Source organism: Maylandia zebra, linkage group LG16, assembly GCF_041146795.1.
Source record: "Maylandia zebra isolate NMK-2024a linkage group LG16, Mzebra_GT3a, whole genome shotgun sequence".
Lineage (NCBI taxonomy): Eukaryota > Metazoa > Chordata > Actinopteri > Cichliformes > Cichlidae > Maylandia > Maylandia zebra.
The window spans coordinates 32,235,051-32,255,236 of record NC_135182.1 but is presented as its reverse complement, the minus strand read 5'-3'; the positions used below and the strand labels follow the sequence as shown (position 1 = coordinate 32,255,236).

The 20,186-nt window shown below is 39.0% G+C and overlaps 1 protein-coding gene across 9 annotated transcripts in view; it reads left to right on the top strand.

Annotated features, from left to right (window-relative positions):
• pcbp3 (poly(rC) binding protein 3) overlaps positions 1-20,186 on the top strand; it is an 85,108-nt gene that overhangs the window by 20,297 nt on the left and 44,625 nt on the right. For 8 of the 9 annotated variants that reach the window (XM_012921310.3, XM_012921309.3, XM_004559173.3 and 5 more), the window contains exons 2-5: positions 11,550-11,611; positions 11,768-11,837; positions 13,124-13,229; positions 13,600-13,721. The gene's annotated coding sequence lies outside the window, so the exon portion shown is untranslated. Of the gene's footprint in view, positions 1-11,549; positions 11,612-11,767; positions 11,838-13,123; positions 13,269-13,599; positions 13,722-20,186 lie in introns of all 9 variants that reach the window. The other variant, XM_076875301.1, reaches the window with a different exon arrangement.

Genomic DNA, 20,186 nt, shown 5'->3' with positions numbered 1-20,186 from the left:
TAATAAAGACAGGGTTTTTTTTAAAAGTGAGGTGCAGTTAGTTTCATGTGTTGGCCTCATGGTCTGATACGCTCTCACACAATTAAATCTTTTTTTAAATACTTTAGAACAAAAAAAAAACATCCTTACTGAAATTTTCATATGCACGATGCAACTGTATTAAAATGTAAAAATGCTAATTCTGAAAATTGTGTAGCAAGTTTTCATGTGTTGTATCTTTTCAAAGACAGAATTTATCATGTTTGCTCTTTCTCCAGGTTAATATTTTTGCCTCATATTGATAATAGCCCGTTTCGACTAAGTGCACTATTCTTTATTTTGTATGTCTTTCTTAGTTTGCCTCCGATTCTTGTTGTCCAGCGGTTGTTGTTTTCCTAATTTGCACTTATTTTAGACTGATTAACGAGATTTCAGTGGGACCATTCTCTATTTAACTGAATAACCAGTTGAGATAGTAAGTAGAATGTTTATACTGGTTTTGTGCACCGTTTTCTCTCCAATCTAAAAATGGAATTGGCCTAAATGAGCTCAGTAACCATTGTTCAATGTGTTTGTTAGAATCACAGACAGTACAAAAGATGGACATAGCTTCTAAAGTTGGAAAAGTAGAGCAAATGCTTTAGGGTTTAAACCTTTATTACTTATTATTTTTAAAAGCCACCAGGGGGCGATGCCTGCAGTTGCTAAAAGACTTCCAGTCCTGTTGAAGTTTAATGGAACACAGTCCTCTGTCCTGGCTTCAGTGATCACATTCCTGATGATTTTATAGCCACACTCTCATTTTACATCACAATGAATAAAACATAATTTTGTAAACTTTAAGTGTCAGTAAGGAGGATTAATCAGAGAATGCTCCTTTGCTAATCACTTCTAACAGTTTGACTCTCAGACATGAGTCTTGCCACATCTAATTTAAAACACCAAGAAATCATCAAACTTCTCACCTCAAGGTCTCAAAACAGGATTTCACAGTGGCTACTTCCATCTTTTACACCATCTATAGTTAGATTGTATAAACTATGCATCTATTTTTAAATCACAAAATAAAAGGTTATAGTTCATGTTCACCAATTCTGGCAATACTTCTATCATCACAGTAAAACACATGTAAACTTAATATTTAGCAAATAAATGATAGGAAATAACTTCTCCCACCTTACATTAGAATTTAGGGGATTTGTAATTTATTTACATCAAACACAAACAAATAAATGTGTAATCGCATACAGTAAAAAGTATGCGCATGCAGTGGGTCTCGTCTTATCAACACTGCACATGAAACGAGCAGAAACCCCACACACCACACGGTTGACTACCAGACAGTTTGTGTGATGAGCAGGCAGAAAGGCGAGCCTCTCCGGACATAAATGTGTCCAGCTTTAAGATATACAACTGGCAATTCCATCTCCAGTCGAAGTCTCACCAATTGCTTTTTGCCCCTTCCCTACAACTCATGCAGGCGTATAATCCACAAGACAAAAACACGGCCTTGCCCACGTGCAGGTGCTGCACAGGCTCATAATCACACCGTGGCAGTGTGAGAGAATGGATATTTAAAACAAAATGAAAACGATGCCTGCGTTTAAATGGAGGTCACACTAACAAATCCATCAATGGGATGTGGAAGCTCTGCGCAGTCAAGTAGAAATCCAAGAACACAGATAGAGTCTTATTCATGATAACTAGCAATATTCGAGGATCGATACTCTCGGACTGAGGACTTTAAAAAGTGCTTTGCTTAAATGTTACTTTTGGACAAAAATTGAAATTTATAAATTGTCCCAATAAATAAAATGTTTTAGTCCAATGTCTCCAGTGCTTCCCATTTACAGGCCTTATTTTGATTGGGCATCTAGGTATGCTAACGGCAAACCCCTATTAGCATTATTTATTCATATTTTCCATCCATTTGTGATTACGAAGCCATTAGTGGTCAATTAACTGGCCATCTAGCCTCGGCTCCTTCACTGTACCCATTTATTTTACTAGCTCAAGTCAGGTCTACTTACATTGATATATGTTCTCTGGTATTTTACTTTATGTCCACATTTGAAACTGAAGTTAAGACCATAACCTCTAACATCTGAGTGCTCATTTTACATGGAAATAATGTTAGAACCATATATCTTATGTCATTAGTGGCAGCTGGGCTTGCCTTTGCATCATCCTAATCTACAGCTTCTCAAACCTCAGGAGAAACTAAAGTATTTCTCCTGCTTGGGCACATAAGCCGATTTCTTACCAAGAAAGCTTTCCCTCTCTTTCACAAAGGCCCCAAACTGGCTGTCATTTGTATCAGTTGGATACTGTTGCAGTTTTGCGCTGGCAGCTATTTGGCTTATAGTTCTTTTTATTATTATTAGTAGTAGTAGTAGTAGTAGTAGTAGTATTAATATTATTATTAATACCTTTTCTTAGTAGCTGCTGTGTGAATCTCCTTTCGTTGTTGTGTCCTGAATGAGCCAGGCTTAACAAAAATCATAGCAAAGCCACTGTCATAAGTTAAATTATGACATCAAAATTTAAGCAGTGGAAAAACAGCAGCTTGAAAGTGATTGCAAGTTAACGTGAGAGAGAGAGAGAGAGAGAGAACACTGGCTTAATCTGTAAATTGACTGGTTCCCTTCTATTCTACTTGAGCAAGTCTAAGTGTTCAAGTAAAAGAAAAAATTATATGAGTATGTCTGAATGTTAGAGCATAGCACCTCTATGCTCTAAAATCCTGCTAAATACTATAAGGTATATATAGCTTATATAGTTCATAATTTATAGCTTCTAGTTTACAAAGAACTTTAGACTTGGCAATGTGAACAAAGCTATTTTTATAAGTCAGCTGTATCAGAATTTAGTGCAGCTGCAAAGTGATAGATTTCATCCACAGCATATCATTGGCTTTAATAAATAATATACAACATGTGAGGTATGGATAATATCACTTTTATAACTAAAGATTTAGTTATAAAAGTGATATTATGTAGGCCAGTGACGCAGCAAGTGCACATCAAAGTTCAGCAAACTTTAATTCTCTGTGAAGTCATAATGGAAATTCACGACAATGTAAAAATGTTTCCGTGTGTGTTGCTCACAGAGTGTCAGTGACGGGCGAAAACACCTCGGAAGCAAAAATCCTTAAAACGCAGCACTCAAGAAAGCTGATGCACACTCTCCAATAAAAATAGCATGACTAATCCCTCCTCACAAATGACAAGGCCTAGTCATCTCACACACAATGACTTCAAAGCTAGGCATTTGCCACGATTCAGACCGGAGTGATGGAGCTTCATTTCTCTCCGTAGCATATAGGGTTAACTAAACAAGCAATTTCAGTGCGGCAGCATTTACTAAAAAGCTTGATGGGGCCAGCTAAGCTCCTGTGATTGGCCTTTGTGTGTAAAAGTGACCACTTAAGTGCTGTGCAGCCTCTCCTGAGTGTGTTTGTAGGCATAAGCATTTCCTCTGACTTTTTGCCTGCTTGCACTGTGCATTTGTGTGTGTCCTTGGGAACGTATTGGTGTGAGTTCCTGCTCGCTGGTGCATTTGGGGTTGATCTGCTGTGTGCGCATGTGTGCAAGAGAGCCATCTGTGTTTTTAAATGCCTTGATTTGTTGTGGTGCCGTAACAATTTAAACAAGCTTATGGTAATATGCTCATTTTTCAGCATTCACAGAGTCACATGGAATTTTCCTCAGTTAAAATATTATTTGTCATCATTGAAATTTATATTTTTTTTTTCTTTAGCGTAATTTTTATGCCCCCAAACATTACTTAAAAGGCGATATAATCATTACAACACTGATGTAATTTGAAATGTTTTCATTTCATTTGTTGACATTCAGCTGGATGATATATGTTTAAGTTAAAAGCATCTATCCACTTGTTAAGTGTGACAACATGTCCAGGTGCAAATGCTAACTCAGTTCCTTGAAAGAAAGTACCTAACCAGGGCATCTTTCAGGGCTAAAATGGTCTTTTAACTACAATCAAGTGATCAGTGTGGCTGTTCTTCAAAGTGTCACAATCAAGCAAAGAGAGAATCATAAGGCTGAACGAAATCAGACATAGCTGTAGTCTAGCTAGCTCAAAATTGACATCTGAAAATTATAGATGTCAGTTTTGGGGGGTTAAGCTATTTGGCATAGCTTAAAATTCTCATTAAAGTGGCGGGGCTCAACACCAGTGGTCTGGATCAAGGCCAGTTAATGTACCCTGGCAGGGCTAATGTTTGGCCAATGTGGGCTTTGCTTTGGTTTGACATGCTGGTGCTTTAATGTGAACTTTAGTTTTTTTAAGTTCTACTTACTGCACACTGTTCACATTCATACTATACAGCACATGACTTTAGAAGAACGTTTTATGCTCGTGGTCCATTTAAAAAAAAAATGCAGCAGACAAGGCAACTAGCCAAGTGAGGAATTGTTTATGGCCAAGTACTGGCAAGGTTTTCAAAAGCCACCACAACCCTTTTAATCTCAATGCAGCTTTTGAGCATCACTTACTGACAACTGGGCTGACTGCCGTAGTGCCTGACAGATTATCAGAAGTGTAAACAGCTGTATTATAGGCCTGGCACAGCATTATCAGGTAATATGTGATTGCCAGCATTCAAGTAATTGTTTAGTTATTGATTACAAAGGATAATGCTGCTAAAATATAATGTTATGGCATTAGAAATACTTACTGGTTTATCATACAAGTAATAAGTATTATTATTATTACTACTACACACTGGTTCAGTAGCTATCCGTCACAATCAATAGCTCCCCTTACCTTACCCTATATATGTATTAGCTGAGAAAAGTTTAAAGTAAAACCAGTTAGCTCCAGCAGTGTTTTGATCTAGGAAATGAAAATCAGCATTCAGGCTGTGTCCGAATGAACTGACATATAAGCATTCAACACGACCAACAACAACAACAACAACAATCTTTATTTATAGAGCACATTTAAAAGCCTTGGGCATACCAAAGTGCTTTACATAAAACAATAAAAGGTTCAAACATTGATAACGGATAAATAAAAATAACGAGTTATGTTCATAGATAGAAGCTACCAATAAGAATGACTACAGCACATGGGTAATAGCAAGATAAAAGCTGTACCACCATAATAAAAGACACCAATAGAAAGATAGGAGGGAATTAATACAAGAGGTCAATAGGTCACAGCAACCAAACAAACAAGCAAACAAACCAGCAATTAAAAGGTGGAGAAGGCAAGTTTAAAAAGATATGTTTTAAGCTGTGATTTAAAAGAATGAATAGAATCAGATGCCCGGATGGCAATCGGGAGATTGTTCCACAGCACAGGTGCAACAAGAGCAAACGATCGATCACCTCTAGTCTTAAGTCGAGATCTGGGCTGAGCCAGCAGTAACTGTGACGATGACCTTAAAGCCCTAGCAGGAGCATAAGGGTTTAAAAGGTCCTTAAGGTAGCTGGGTGCAGTGTTGTTAGTAATTTTAAAAGTAAACAACAAAATTTTAAATTGAATACGATATTTGACAGGCAACCAGTGCAGATCGGCAAGGACAGGAGTAATGTGGGCAAACTTGCTGGTTTTGGTTAGAATGCGAGCTGCAGCATTCTGAACTGTCTGTAATCTCTGTAAAAGGGAAGAGTGGAGACCACAATAAAGTGAATTACAATAGTCTAGCCTCGACGTTACAAAGGCGTGGATGAGTTTTTCGAGATCTTTATGCGGGATATAGCGCCTAGCCTTAGAGATAAGACGAAGCTGGTAAAAACTAGATCTGACAACAGCAGACACTTGTTTGTCAAGTGAAAAGGAGCTGTCAAATAAGACACCCAGATTCCTGACAGTATCAGAGAGAGAACAACTAAGAAAACCTAAGGCATCCCGGAGTTTGGCACGAAGGGCATTACTACCAAAAATCATAATCTCGGTTTTCTTCTCATTAAGGATAAGAGAATTCGACAACAACCACTTCTTGGCCTCAGACATGCATTCTCGGAGGCTATTCAGAGACAGAGCAAGATCGTCGTTTAGCTCAAAATAGAGCTGGATATCATCTGCATAATAGTGATAAGCAATATGGTATTTCTCAAAGATGGCACTTAAAGGAAGCAAGTATAATGAGAAAAGGGTAGGGCCCAGCACAGATCCCTGGGGGACACCACAGCAAACAGGTACAGCCGAGGAAGAGGATGTAGCCAGATGTACCGTAGAGAGCCGATTGGAGAGATAGGATTTAAACCAATCCAGGGCAGCGCCCTTGATGCCTACAGTGTGCTCAAGTCTCGCTAATAAGATATTATGGTCAACCATGTCAAATGCCGATGATAGATCCAAAAGCACTAAGACTGAGGGGCGTCCATTGTCAGCCATTAGTAGGAGATCATTGAAAACACGAAGCAATGCTGATTCTGTGCTGTGATGTTGTTTGAAGGCCGATTGAAATTTATCATTTATATTATTCTCATCAAGGTAGGTCTGCAGTTGGAGCAGAACCACCTTCTCAAGTATTTTAGCCAGAAAGGGAAGCTTAGAAATTGGCCTAAAATTGGCAAAATCACTAAGCTCAAGGTTCCTTTTTTTTAGAACAGGTTGGATTATGGCATGCTTGAGAGCTGAAGGTACATAGCCAGAAAGCAAGGAGAAGTTCAATATGGACAATAAACAAGGTCCAATTACACTGAAACAATCCTTAACAATACGGGATGGGAGAGCATCATGTACACAGTTAGTATTGTTCAGTTTATCAATTAGACGCTTCAGAGTGGAGAGAGAAACGGGTTCAAATTGATAAAAAGTGGCCGAACAATCAGGAGTAGACATACAATCAGTCACCAGAGGAAGAGTAGATCTAAGGGATAAAACTTTATCTAAAAAATAGTTTGAGAATTTTCCACAAAGACCCGGGGAAGACAGCAGTGGCATAGAGGGACGGGGGTTCACCACAGAGTTAAAAATTTTAAATAGAATTCGTGGATTATCACCATTAGTGGTAATGATTTTAGAGAGAAAAGCCGCTTTAGCCGTTCTGGCAGCAGTTTGGAACTTCGAGCGGCTAATACGTAAAATATCATAAGAAGACTGAAGTCTATCACTCCTCCACTTCCTCTCATCACGCCAACATATACGTCGTAGGGCACGAACAGAATCATTTAACCAGCATTGTGAGAAAGTTCTAGGGCGTTTCATTTTGATGGGTGCAACAATGTTAAGAATCGAGGAACAGGTGGTAAAAAGAGTATTAGTAGAGTTCTCAAGTGTGTGTGGGGAAGAACAATCCAGCATACTAAATGGGGAGTTAACAAAAGACGTAGTAAAGTTGACCACAGTATTGGCATTAATAGTGCGCGTAGGATAAAGAGGAGAGTTTAGGTATTGTCCAGTATCACCCAGGTCTACATCGAAGATGACCGGGGAATGATCAGAGAGACCAGTATTCCTGATTTCCTTAATGCAAATGTCCACATTGAATGAAAAAACCAAATCAAGGGTGTGGCCTTGAACATGGGTAGGCTCATTCACCCACTGAATAAGATTAAAAGAATCAGTCAGCACAAGAAAGTCTTTAGCCAATTGGTCATCCATACAGCAGACATGAATGTTAAAATCTCCAGAAACAATAACAGAATCATATTTAAAAAGAACGGATCCCAAAAAATCAGCAAATTCAGAGATAAACATCTTATGATATTTAGGCGGACGATAGACCACGACACACAAAGTGGTCCGAGAGCCCGTCAGTTCCAATAGCTGAACTTCAAAACTGGAATAGGTTGGAGAGGATAGCAGCCGTGCATCATGTTTATTATTGAAAACCGAGGCTAAGCCACCACCTCTACCAGTTAGCCTAGGTGAGCTAAAGAAGGCACAGTCAGGAGGTAGAAGCTCAGAGAAGGGGATGAACTCACCCGGAGAAGTCCAGGTCTCCGTTAGAAATAGGACATCCAGTCCCGAGGTGCGAAAAAAGTCATTTAGGAGGAAGGCCTTATTAGAAAGAGACCTGACATTAAATAAGGCCATCCGAATCCGGGGGGCCAGGACCTTTGTAGTAGCCCGTCGCAAGGAGCAAAGGTTGTTATGTTGAACACCGCGGCCAGGCGGTGTTATCCAAAATCGGGCAGAGTGGTAAGCCACTGGGCGAGCAGGGTAGGTTTGAAGGCCGACGGAGCAAATCCAACGGTGGGTTAGCAATCTAGCCGCAGAGTGGCTGCTGAGATAGTGGAAGAAACAGGATAGCTCACGGCTTGTAGAAGGGAAGTCCATAGCCATGGCTCTGATATAAGCCTTAACGCGGACACGGACACCGCTCCTCCTACCCCGTTTCCTGAAGCGTTTCCTACAGAGCATGGGAAGAGGAGGATAGGTAACATAGGTAGGGGAGACAGGCATCAGGGGGATAGCGGCACCGGCGGTCCCAAGGCAGTCAGGTCGTTGAGAACAGGAAAACCGAAGATTCAGGAGCGTGTCTCTGTCATAAGTTATTAGTGTACAATCACCTAGAGAACATAAAACCAAAGATAAAACAACGAGAAGTACAACGCCAAGGCGAAGACGTGGTCGGAGACGGTCAGCCATGCACACCGGCGCCATCTTGCTTCCACGTAAGGACCATTCACTACAAACTCATTCACTACAGCTAAGTGGCTGCTAACCTACAAACATAGACAGATGCTGCTGCCTCAGTGTTAACAGTAGCCATGCTCTGAGTGACCTTACTTTTAAACTAAATGATTAGTCTAAAAGTAAATTAGCTTTTAATTGAATCACAAAATTAGTAAGTACTTTCTTTCTTGTTTCTTTTATTCCTAGAAGACCAGATGAAACATCAGGGGACTGAACAGAGATCCACTGTGAATTTTACACTCTTTATTCACAACTTCCTTGTTACAAATACTTCATATAACCTGGCCTAATCTCAAACTTGTAACCCAAAATAGTCTGAAACAATTCACTCGTTCGCTGACTACGTTGGGTCACCTTGTTTAACAGCTCTCTGAGCTCAGCTATTCAGTATTTAGTAATAGTATTTATACACATGTATCACGGGAACAACAACTTTGCTTTAAGACACAGCTAATGGGGATTTTATTAAACAAACAATTAACAAATTAAGCAAAAAGCCTGTCTAAGTTTGCTGGTTTTACATAACACATGTCACAGATAGCGCTGAGACACAAGATGTAGTTTCCTTCCTACTCTTTTGATTTAAACACTCACAGCTTTTCCTGCATATGAGTCACTTTTTAACACCTCCATATTTCATATGGTCTCCCCTTAAACACATCTTAAACGGCACATTAATTTCATTCATGTCATGTGTGTGTATGAGAGAAGGATGCATTTACCATCAGTGAAGGGTGAGTCCTTCAGTAGACAGGGTCAGTGCTCTAATCTGAGGAGGTGATGATATTGTGAGGATATTTAATGAGAGGATAAGAGCAGAAGCGAGAGGTGGGGGAATTAGCCTTTTTAGATATCATTAAACATTAATATTCTCGGGGGACTGGAGCACACTGGGGTCCTTTTCATTGACTTTCATGCTGCGTGCTAATAGAGTTTCACCTCTGGGGACCTCAGCACCCCTCACCCACCCCTAAGTGCAGAGCTAAAGCTAATGGAAGATCAGATCGCCATCCCGCTTCTGAGGATGAGATTAGTGGGTGTGTGTACGTGAGTGTGTGTGAGTGTGTATTCGCTGTATATTGTAAGATTTCGTACTCTCTTTTGCACCCTTTCTATCTTTTGCTCACATATACATGCAAGCGTAGCATACATTAAATATAGCCATTAAAAACTATTAAAATTCTAATGGACTTGCATATGTTACCATAATACTTAATCTGGGTGCCTAACATTGTCTCCTATGGCATGTTATTCTTACAGTATTAAGCAAATTGACGTTACCTGCTCTGTTGTTCAGGGGTTCAATCTGAATGACTGTTTAAGATATTTGCATTTTCACCTGCACGTTTGTGGGATAATCTATAATAAAGTTCAGGTTCTTCTGTGGTTTATATCAGAGACTGCTATAAACGCTCTATTTCAAACAGCTTCTTTCCAGCCTTGGATCTGTGTGATGTCATGTTCAGGTGATATCCCTAATATAGCCATGTCAGCCATACAGCTATGGGTGTCAGCACTGACGTTTAACTCACTGGCATTTACAATCTTTCATTTTTCGTTTTTTTCTTTTCTTTTCTTTTTTTTTTTTTTTAATGAGAGACAACCAACAAGAGGAACATCGACTTAAAGCTTAGGGTGGACTTATAGGGGGACATTTCAGACAGTCAATAAAATGAGGGGCTGCATCAAGTAGAGATGTACCAGTCCAATATTTGGATCAGATTTCTGTCAGGTCCTGATTCAAAAAACTGGATGTGATAGTATATGCGAGTCTCGTCCTCGCAGTGTACATTACAGATTAATTTAGCACTGGTACAGGATCAGTACTCTGCGTCGGCAGATCCGTTAACCCCTGTGTCTGTATCAGCTCAGAAATGGTAATGGCTGGATTGGTGTATCTCTAGCATCATTATAAGGCAAATGAAGATCGCAAATCACCAGATACTACAGTAGCTTTGCATGAGTCACAGACCAAAGTCCAAGAATATAAATATTCAAATGGAAATGTGCATGAGTCACATTTAAAACTGACCAGATTACTTTGAAATATGTTTTTTTAACTTAAACAAACATAGTCTGGACGTTTGGAATTTCATGTGAATCAAATCATGTAAAAGCAAATGGGTGCTGGTGATGTACTGGATGGTTTTAACCACCTGAGGCAAAGCCTTCCCATACTGGGCGGCGCATATTCCCATACCAATTTGTGATTTTTCCAGTTAGCACGCTTTCTATAGCTCCCTGACACGGGATTAGTCGTCTTAACATTCCTCAAGAAGATTTCTGAGTTTTCTTCGCCAGTGTGGAAGTGTGTGTCGAGCATGGCAGGTGTTCTGTGCATTCACCTTGTCCACCTGAGTGCGTGCCCTTGCCTTCTTTTTAGCTAGAACCTTTTAGATTAATAAAAATTAATTAATTATCAATTTTAATTAATTTAACATTAACTAATTTTTTAATCTAAGCACAGGTTACAAATGTGCATTTTGGACTGTACAATGTTTGTGTGTGTGTGTGTGTGTGTGTGTGTGTGTGTGTGTGTGTGTGTGTGTGTGTGTGTGTGTGTGTGTGAGATATGCATTATATAACAATCAATTATGGAAACAATTATCCAATTGTCCTCTTTATGGCTCCTTTTCTATTGTTCTAAATATCTTTAAAATGGGTGGTGTATGGCACATGGAGCGCCAGCAGAGGGCGGTGACTCCCTTCTAAAGAGAAGAGGCTTGGCCATCAATACAGGAGCTCCTTTGCCCTGTGTGTGTGTGTGTGTGTGTGTGTGTGTGTGTGTGTGTGTGTGTGTGTCGTTCAGCTGGGTGTGGCTGCGCCTGAATGAGCCCATGTGCCCACTCTGCTAAGTGGGATGTGGGCAGATGGTGACACAGGGAGCTGTTATCGTACAAAACCCAAGACACACTGATACTGCAATTAATAAATGAATCCTTTTTCCCCCCCAGGGATTCCACTCGGGTCCTCTCCTCTCTCGGAGTGCTGTCTGTGAACATCTCAACCGCACAATGTAAGAAACATTAAGCACATTTTCATTTTTAAAGTTGAAACCCTTTAAAGCTTGCAGTTCATGCAGTTTGATAACATAGAAATCATCATGGAGTGAACGATGTGCTTTTAGATATTACACATCACCCTTACAGCAGTATTTTTCTTTCTTCCACAGATCCACTTAACCCAGCTGCCACGCTTAATTTGATCTAAATAAGCTTCTGCTGACCAGGCGCAGCAGCAAAGTAAGTGCTTGTACCAAATTTGATTTATCTAAACACACAGAGCAAATTCACATCTTTTCCACGGCCTCAATCACAATCCCCTCCTAATGAATCACTTTTCTCCTCTTTGCACCTGACTTGCATTTTTGGAAAACCAAAGGAGTAACCTTTGCTTTGGGGGAAAAAAAATATCCACAAAGAGTTTTCGGCCTTCCTCCACAAGCTCAATTTTGAAACTTAATTTACTCGAGCATAAAATAAATGTTTGCTTATTGAACTAACTGTAAAGTAACACATAGAAATGTCTTTAATTATGTGGCCACCAATCATGCTTACATGGCTGAAAGGACCTTCCTGAACAAGGACCCTTGGTTATGGAGGTCACATTAGCCTTAGCCACAGATTTACAGAGGCCATGGGAAGCATGTCAGTCATTTTAATTTAAAGGTTTTTCAGTTCAAATGGTTACTATGAGAATGTCTTTCACACATCCAGCCATGCAGCCATAAGTAATACATTGTCAAAGATGATTACGCCTCAGTACGAGAAAAGTGTAGGTATGCATTTGAAAGTGTCTGACAACTTTTATTTCCAGGCTGGAGAGCTTCTATTCTCTCCTAGATGTGTTGACTGGTGTTAGAAAGAGGATCGATCTCACAGAGTTAGCAGAAGTTATATTTGTGACAGTGACAGCACAATAAAAAAATATGATAGTAGCACAGCTGGGCAAATATACATTTTCAAATGAAAATCCCCACTGCTGATTACAAATTGATAGGCACTGACATAAAATCATCAGTTGTTAATACAACTAATGATTTTTTAAAAGCAGGAAGAAGGAAGGGGAAACTTATCCCGTTGGATTATTGTAGACCTAATAAACAATATCTTTTTTGCAGATTACAGATGATAAACTTAGTAAGTAAGACCATCAGACAACCATTGATTGCTGATATTTGCATCTGATATTTGCAGATGGGTGAGTGCGCAGCAGAGGAACAAGGCACCACCTTGTGGCTATATTCATCAATTGCCCCTTACAGGCCAATTATTAGCAGACTTCTATTCTTAAAGAAAGAGACTACTAACAACTATATGATCAAAATTAAGCACCACAAAAATTACCCTACAAAATCAGTGTGAACAGTAGCTGCAGGAAAACTTAAATAAAGGATCTATATTTATGTGTCTATATCTAATTTGCATGTTCCGACAAGTTTATAAAATCTTAAAACTAGTAAAAGCCTCATAATTCAGCCAACATGCAATAATTTAAACATGGCCACGCTCTCATATGATCTGTTTAGGTCCATCAGCCAGACGTCCAGTCACCTCATTCTGCTGAAAGGCTGATAGCCACAGGTCACATGACCTGGAAGAAAAAGCCTTGGAGACTTTTGGGATCCCTCTTTGGTCAGACACACCTTCTCATTGTTATTTCTTGCACACACTGTGAGTAACTTGACTGATGGGCTTGTCTATTCTGATTGAAAATCTGTGGTGGGAGAGGCTTAGTTTGCTTCAAAAGGAATTGATCCAGTGCAGAAGCACAGGTTTTATCAAGAAAATCTGCTCATTTATTGATAATCTATACTGCAATGCAATAACAAACGCGATTTGAAGCGAGCTACCAATTTAAAGTACGTAATTATAAAAATATGTGAAAAGAGCAGATTAGTGCTGCTATGTCTCGTGCATTAAAATGTATTCAAACTGTTTAAAGCACAGCTACAAAGAAAAGCTGATAAAGCTTTTTTTTTTAATTAATTTTATTGTGTTTTAGCATGGACTGGTTATCAACCTGAAGGGAAATCCAAAGGCTGATGAACTGATCCGTGTCTGTGTGAGACCACATTGCTCTGGTGTCCTATATGCACTGCGAACACACCACGCAGGGCAACTCTGGTGAGTAACACCACTCATTTGATCATTCAAGGTTAAACTGATGGGATTTACTCCATTTCATTACTGAAACATTTTAGTAAGCAGGCGTCCTTGCTTTGAAGTTTTGGAAAGGACAACAGTTGATGAAGGAAGGCTGATGATGAAGAGGACGCCGATGGTGTCAATGATTTTTAAATAGTCTCATCTTCCAATGACATGATTTTGTTTATTTGAAATCAAGAGCAATAAGCAAAAGCACTGGTCAACTAAACAATTAAAACATAACCCTAACTAACTAGAACCAGACATACTCTCCAGTTTAACTAATAATTCATAATATACACATTTTAATTGCCAGTTCACTGTTGGTTTCCTCTCTCTCTACATAATGGGAAGAGAAGAAAAAAAGCTGTGTGGCGCAGGGCAGCTCTGCAGTACTTCAATCTGTTTGTGTATAGACCGTATAAACGTAAATTGGCTCTCAACCAGAACAATGCACAAATGTGTAGATCCTAACCTGCTAGGAAGGAAGGGTGTTGTTGTGCCACTGCTATCCACAGACAGAATAAAAGATGGACACAGTTTGAGAAGTGAAGCCAACATCAAACTGCCTTAAACCTGCGTTCTTTTCACTGGCCACAAGGGGCGATACCTGTGGATGCAAAAAAGATTCCTACTTCTATCAAAGTCTACTGCAAACGGGACCTCAGTCATAACCTCATCAGACACTTTCCTGATGAGGTTATAGGTTCACTCAGTCATTTCATGCCACACTGAATAAAACATGAAGCCTATTTTTGTGATATTTGGTCATTCTAACAGGAAGGACGATCATCAGGGGTATGCTTACTGGCTAATGACTTGAGCCTGCAGTTGCACTGGGAGTTACACCCCTTGCTCATCACATTCAGTTTAAAACAGTCATATCAAGGCTTCAAAGACAAAACTTCATAAACCAGTGGGTGAAGCCAAGGTGACTTTGTGCATCTTTTGTACTGTCTCTGCAGCTAACATTAGCCTAAACTGACCTTGTTTTTGCGTAACCTTCTGCACAGTGCAATTCAGCAACATGTTACTTGATTATTGAAGAATATGATTAGTGCAGGTAGGGTTGCGAAGCAACAGATTTGTAAATCTGAATATATTATGAGCGCATAGTGAAAACTTTTAGTCAAAACTTCATATCAAGCTCATATTTCCATGTTAAATAATGAGCAACAGTCTGATGAATTATGACAATGGTAAACAGTTTTACACTACTGAACCCTCATATCTGGGTGACCCACTCAGACACATTTGCTCTGATCTCAATTGTCTGGAATAACTTATGAAAAGCAAACAAGACGCCACAGAAGTACCGGGATTGTGTCCTGAGGAAGAAATTATCAGAACAGAATATAGCTCCAATCTTGTAGTAGCAAACCACACCTATTGCCTCTTTTAAGCTTTATATATACAGTTGCTTGACTGAAACCAATCCAACAGTCTCTACAATGACAGCATGTGAAAAAAAAAAAAGACCTTTTTCCAAATCATTCTCCTCAACCAAGGAATCAGTTCCCAGATGCAAGAGTTTCTGTAATTCACCAGAGATGTAATTATTTCCTCTTGGGAGGGCATTCTTTGAGAGGGCAACAAGATGGCTAAAAAATTAAGCGAATAGCTCATGTGTAGCAAGCAGTCAATGTAACATCTATTTACTTATGTCTACTACAAGTAAACGTTCTTTGTCTAGATTTTATTTAGTGTTTAGTGTGAGGTAGAATTCCTGAAGGGGAAACTTAGCCTCTAATGCTTTAACACTTTCTGCCAACATAGAAGTGGTCAGTGGCTGCCAAAGAAAGGAATGACCGACATTTTTGAAAACGGCACAACAACGACAAGTCGACACTAATACAAAGCCACAAGAACAGCCATAAGGAAAAACATAGTGCTTAAAGTTTACAGGGAAAGTTCAGAGTTTAGATGTTTTTATCTAACTGATTTAATTAAGATTTGTAGTTAATGGCCTAAAGGCAGATTATCTCAGCTTTCACATTTTACCTAAATGAGATGGTCTACACTCACAGAAAGCAAAATTAGAAGTACATTTGTTTTATTTTGGCCAACTTGTGAAACTGAAACTTGCTAACAGGTTTTTTTTTTTCACTTAAACAGCTTCCCTTATTCGAATTACCCAACATTAAGACAAAATACACTCCAGCAGCATCAATATGGTAATCCATTTGGAATTTGCAATATTAGCTATAATGTCCTAATAGACAAACAGTGTAGAAATGGTTTAAATTACAGAAATCATTAGCCCTAAATCAAACTCTACAATAGATTCTTGATTGTCTAGTTTATGAGGTGAATTTGCCGCTAACTGGTGACAAAAATGTAGTTGTAGTAGAGTGGCAACAATGCATTGGTCAACAATGGATTATCACACATAGAATAATTATAGAAGTGCTTGTGTGAATTGGTGAATGGGACATGTTGTCTTAAGCGCTTTTCTACTCTCCTGGAGTACTCAAAGCACTATATATGAATCAGTCTATTTACATGTAGCTGAGTAGGCATCACAGCTGCGTAGACTGTATAGAGTCATGTAGTCTTCATGGTTCAGTGAATCCATGAACTGTCAAGGATACACCTGCTAGGTCTTGGCTTAAGGCACCGGAGTATTGCAGCAGTATTTGGTGAAGTCAGTAACCAAACAGTCTAATTAGTTTTGAGACATTCAGTCTTGAAATGTGGACTTTCAAAGAGGCAGACACATAAAAGCCACTTATCCATGTGACTCCAATGTAGAGTTAATTAAATCTGCCCCAACAACAATAACTACAAATTCATTTACTTTGATGGCACAGATGCAGAATACCCCTTATTCCCAATTAGCTGATATTGGTCTTCCTGCATTTGACTTCATCTTACAAACTACCCTGATGTGCTTCCGGTGATTGTTTATTTCCTAAAGCTATTCAATGCATTTCTACACGTAATCCTATATAACTGAAGTAAATTTACAGTTCAAACACCCATGTGGTAGAGTTATTGAATGTTATGTTATTGAAACATTTCCCTCATTGTTCCTTCTCAGCTGCTTTTCCAATACATACAGTCAATATAAAAATACAAAGCTATTGTGTGGCAAATGTAAACAATACTGAGGCACCAACTAAATGTGGCAGACCATAATGGCCACATATTATAGTTGCTGTGACTGATAATGGCCACCTTCAGCTGTTTTGAAAGCAACAAGGAGGAAAAGGAATAAATGTGTGCAATTCCTTTCAGGTTTTTCCTTCACTGATATATTTTATATTTGTCTGACCGTCTGCCTGTCTGCATTCAAGTCCTTTGAGCTTTTTATACATGTCACTGCATACACATGTATGTGTGTTTTGACAGTTTAATACTGGCAGCAAAGCTTCAAGAAAAAATATCTAAGCTGGCTCCCTCTACAGAGAACTGCTCTGTACTGATAGGACTAAGTCAGGAGATACCGGCATTCTTTTCATAACTCTGTAGGGGAAGAAAACTGCTATTTCTAATCATAGCATAATTCATAAATACACAAAAACACGCTAGGGTATTCATACATATACATATAGTTCAGACAATTTCTCTTTCACAAACTAAACTGAACAGGCTAAACTATTCATACAGTAATCAATGTAAAAATCATAACTAAAAAATCCTGTGTGGAAAAATTGAAAAACATAAAGTACATTAGATGCTGTTTAGCTTTTGTGAATGCAACTACTTTGCCTAATGCAGACAGTACCTTGTGTTATTTTGTGGCCCTAATGATCAAGCATTAACAAACTAACTAAAACTGACTTTATGTGCATGTTACGTTCTGTTCTTTCAATAATTGCTGCAGTGTTGACTTTGTCAATAATGAGGATAATTAGAGGCTTGTCTCAAAAAAAGGACAAGAGGACAAGAGCGGCGAGGTCTATCGCGATAGCTTAATTTCTCTATCGAGTAAAAGTTATATCGCGATACATATCGTTATCGTTCTATCGCCCAGCTCTACACTGAAGAGATCAACACAGGGCGATAGTTTCAGTCAGAAATAAGCCTAGTTCACAGATTAAAAGGGTATTTATTTAAATTTCGAAAAAGTAGTTCTCTAGGGATCTGTTAACAGAACAAATATTACTGATGTGGTTGTGATACTTTATAATTTAGCATCCTTTTTAATGAATATCTCTTCATTTTAAATTTAATATGTTCATAAACTGATTTGTTTACTTGTGCTTACAGACTGCTTTTGATTCCAATTAGACTAAAGTTCAGCCCACATAATAAGCTTGTGCGTCAGTAAATGACGCACACAGCTCAGACTGGGTGTGTCAAACACAAAAGTATTTAAAGGTGCAAGATATGACAATTTGGGAGTAGGAAAAAAAAAAATGCAGCCTTTTCATGACAGCTGACGTGCATCAAAACGCTGCCAGTGTGGGCCTATGTGGAAAACAATGGATATGGGTGTTGTGATGAACATCAGTCATACTGTGTATTTGTGTGCTGCTCTTAATTCTTTGCCAATTTAAATAACAAGCAGAAGCATCGGGATAGGGGCTGAGATTTTAGAGTGCTGTCTGACCAGTATAGCTATTTCTTATCAAGCATTTATAATCACTTGTGTCTCTAAAGCCAGAAACATCTCATTTGGACTTCATATCAGAGAGTATATCTGCAGACTCTACGTCATGGCCTGTTTTAATTAAACAAAAAGCTCACGGGCAGGCGGTTTCCATTCACCTTTTTCCTGACTATTTACAGCTTCACAGCTGCATGCCATGGCCACATCTGAGTGAACATCAAAATGTGTTTTAATGAAAGGATGCCATCCTCATGATGACCCACCCATTATCACTCAGTTCCCCAGATCAAATTCTGATGCCAGGGTTACATATGCCTGAGCAACTTAATGAAATAAAAACAAGTATTTAAATATGCATCAATCACTGCCACCCTGTACTGCATCCAGAGAAAACTATATTTCTCATTTTCTTCGTCATTGTGGTCAGTTCCTTTGATATAAGGCAGCAGAGAGTAGTCAGACTGGGAAACCAAATGTGACATGTTTCTCAAAGTTAGTCATTTTCAAACATTTACTCACTGCCTGCAAGCAGCAGCTGCCAACATATCTTTAAAATGCATATTGAAAAGAGGCAGGGGAAGCTCTGTACACACACCAAAAGCAACATTTTTTTGTATCACAAGAAGGCCTCTGCTTCTGATGGCCTGACAGTATAAAAGTGAAAGCTATTTAGACAGCAGCTTTCAGTCATGCAGTGCTTATTAAAAAACACTGCATGACTTTTAATAAGTGCAACAGCAAAAATGCAAACCCACTAAAAAACTAAACATGTGCCGTTATGAACCAGTGAAAGTGATCAATACCGTTCCTGAGAGAAGCAATAAACGCTAGTTAAAGCTCATTAGTGTATTCCCATGAGCAATAAACAAACATGCCATCAGTTAAGGAATGTGTCATTAGTACACTGAAGAAAATAACAAACACACACACACAAAAAAGCAGATGCCATCTGTAACCTTTGAATTGCTGAAGGATGAAGGACACAGAATTTCTTTCTGAATGGAGAGCTTAGGAAGTTCAGCCATAGCTTTAGGGAACTTGTCATTTGTTCTCATTGATTGATTTGAGCGGAAGTGAAGCCAAACGAATCGAGTCACCGCTTGTTTATTTCATACTAAAGTAACCCAAGCTGCAAAGCTCACACTGCAGCTTGCAGTATGAGATTTGAGGGATAAATATTATTTAAGTGATATATCCGAGAACGCCGTGGCACAAGAACGTCTATGTCAGCTTACTTCCACTGATCATAGCAACAAACTTAGACATATTACATTAAGATCTGTGGATCAAACCATGTGACTATTGAAAGAGCTGCTGAATGTGCTGCTGCACATTAGATTTTTTAAAGTTTTCACATTAAAAACTTAAAGAGTCTAGAAATGGAGCACTGAGGCCAGGCAAGGTGACTCCAGTGCCAAATAGAAATCCACCCATACCTAAGGAACATCAGGAGACATGATTATGGTTATATGTTAAACTGGCCAGACAGTTGCAGAATACCACAAAGGAAGCCACTCCTCTCTCAAAATAAAAAGAACAACAGATAAATTATAACACTAATAATAATTATGTAAAACAATTTTTAATCACTGCTTTTGAGGTTTGGTTTTTTTGGCTGATTAAACTTTTTTGTTTTGGAGAAACACTAATGTATGTAAAGAGGCAAGACAGATGGGACGAGACCAGCACTGATGTGGTGACCACAGACGGTGGGATTTGCCAGTTTGTAGCAATGACAGGCTAAATTATTATTAGCAACGAGACTCTGAGATAAGAGGCTGAAACAGCTACGAGTGGGAGAAAAGGATTACGCTCAATGATGGAGCCTGGAATCTCCACTGGCGATAAACTGTTAGCTAATAAGTGAGGGGTGATGAGTGACCTAAACT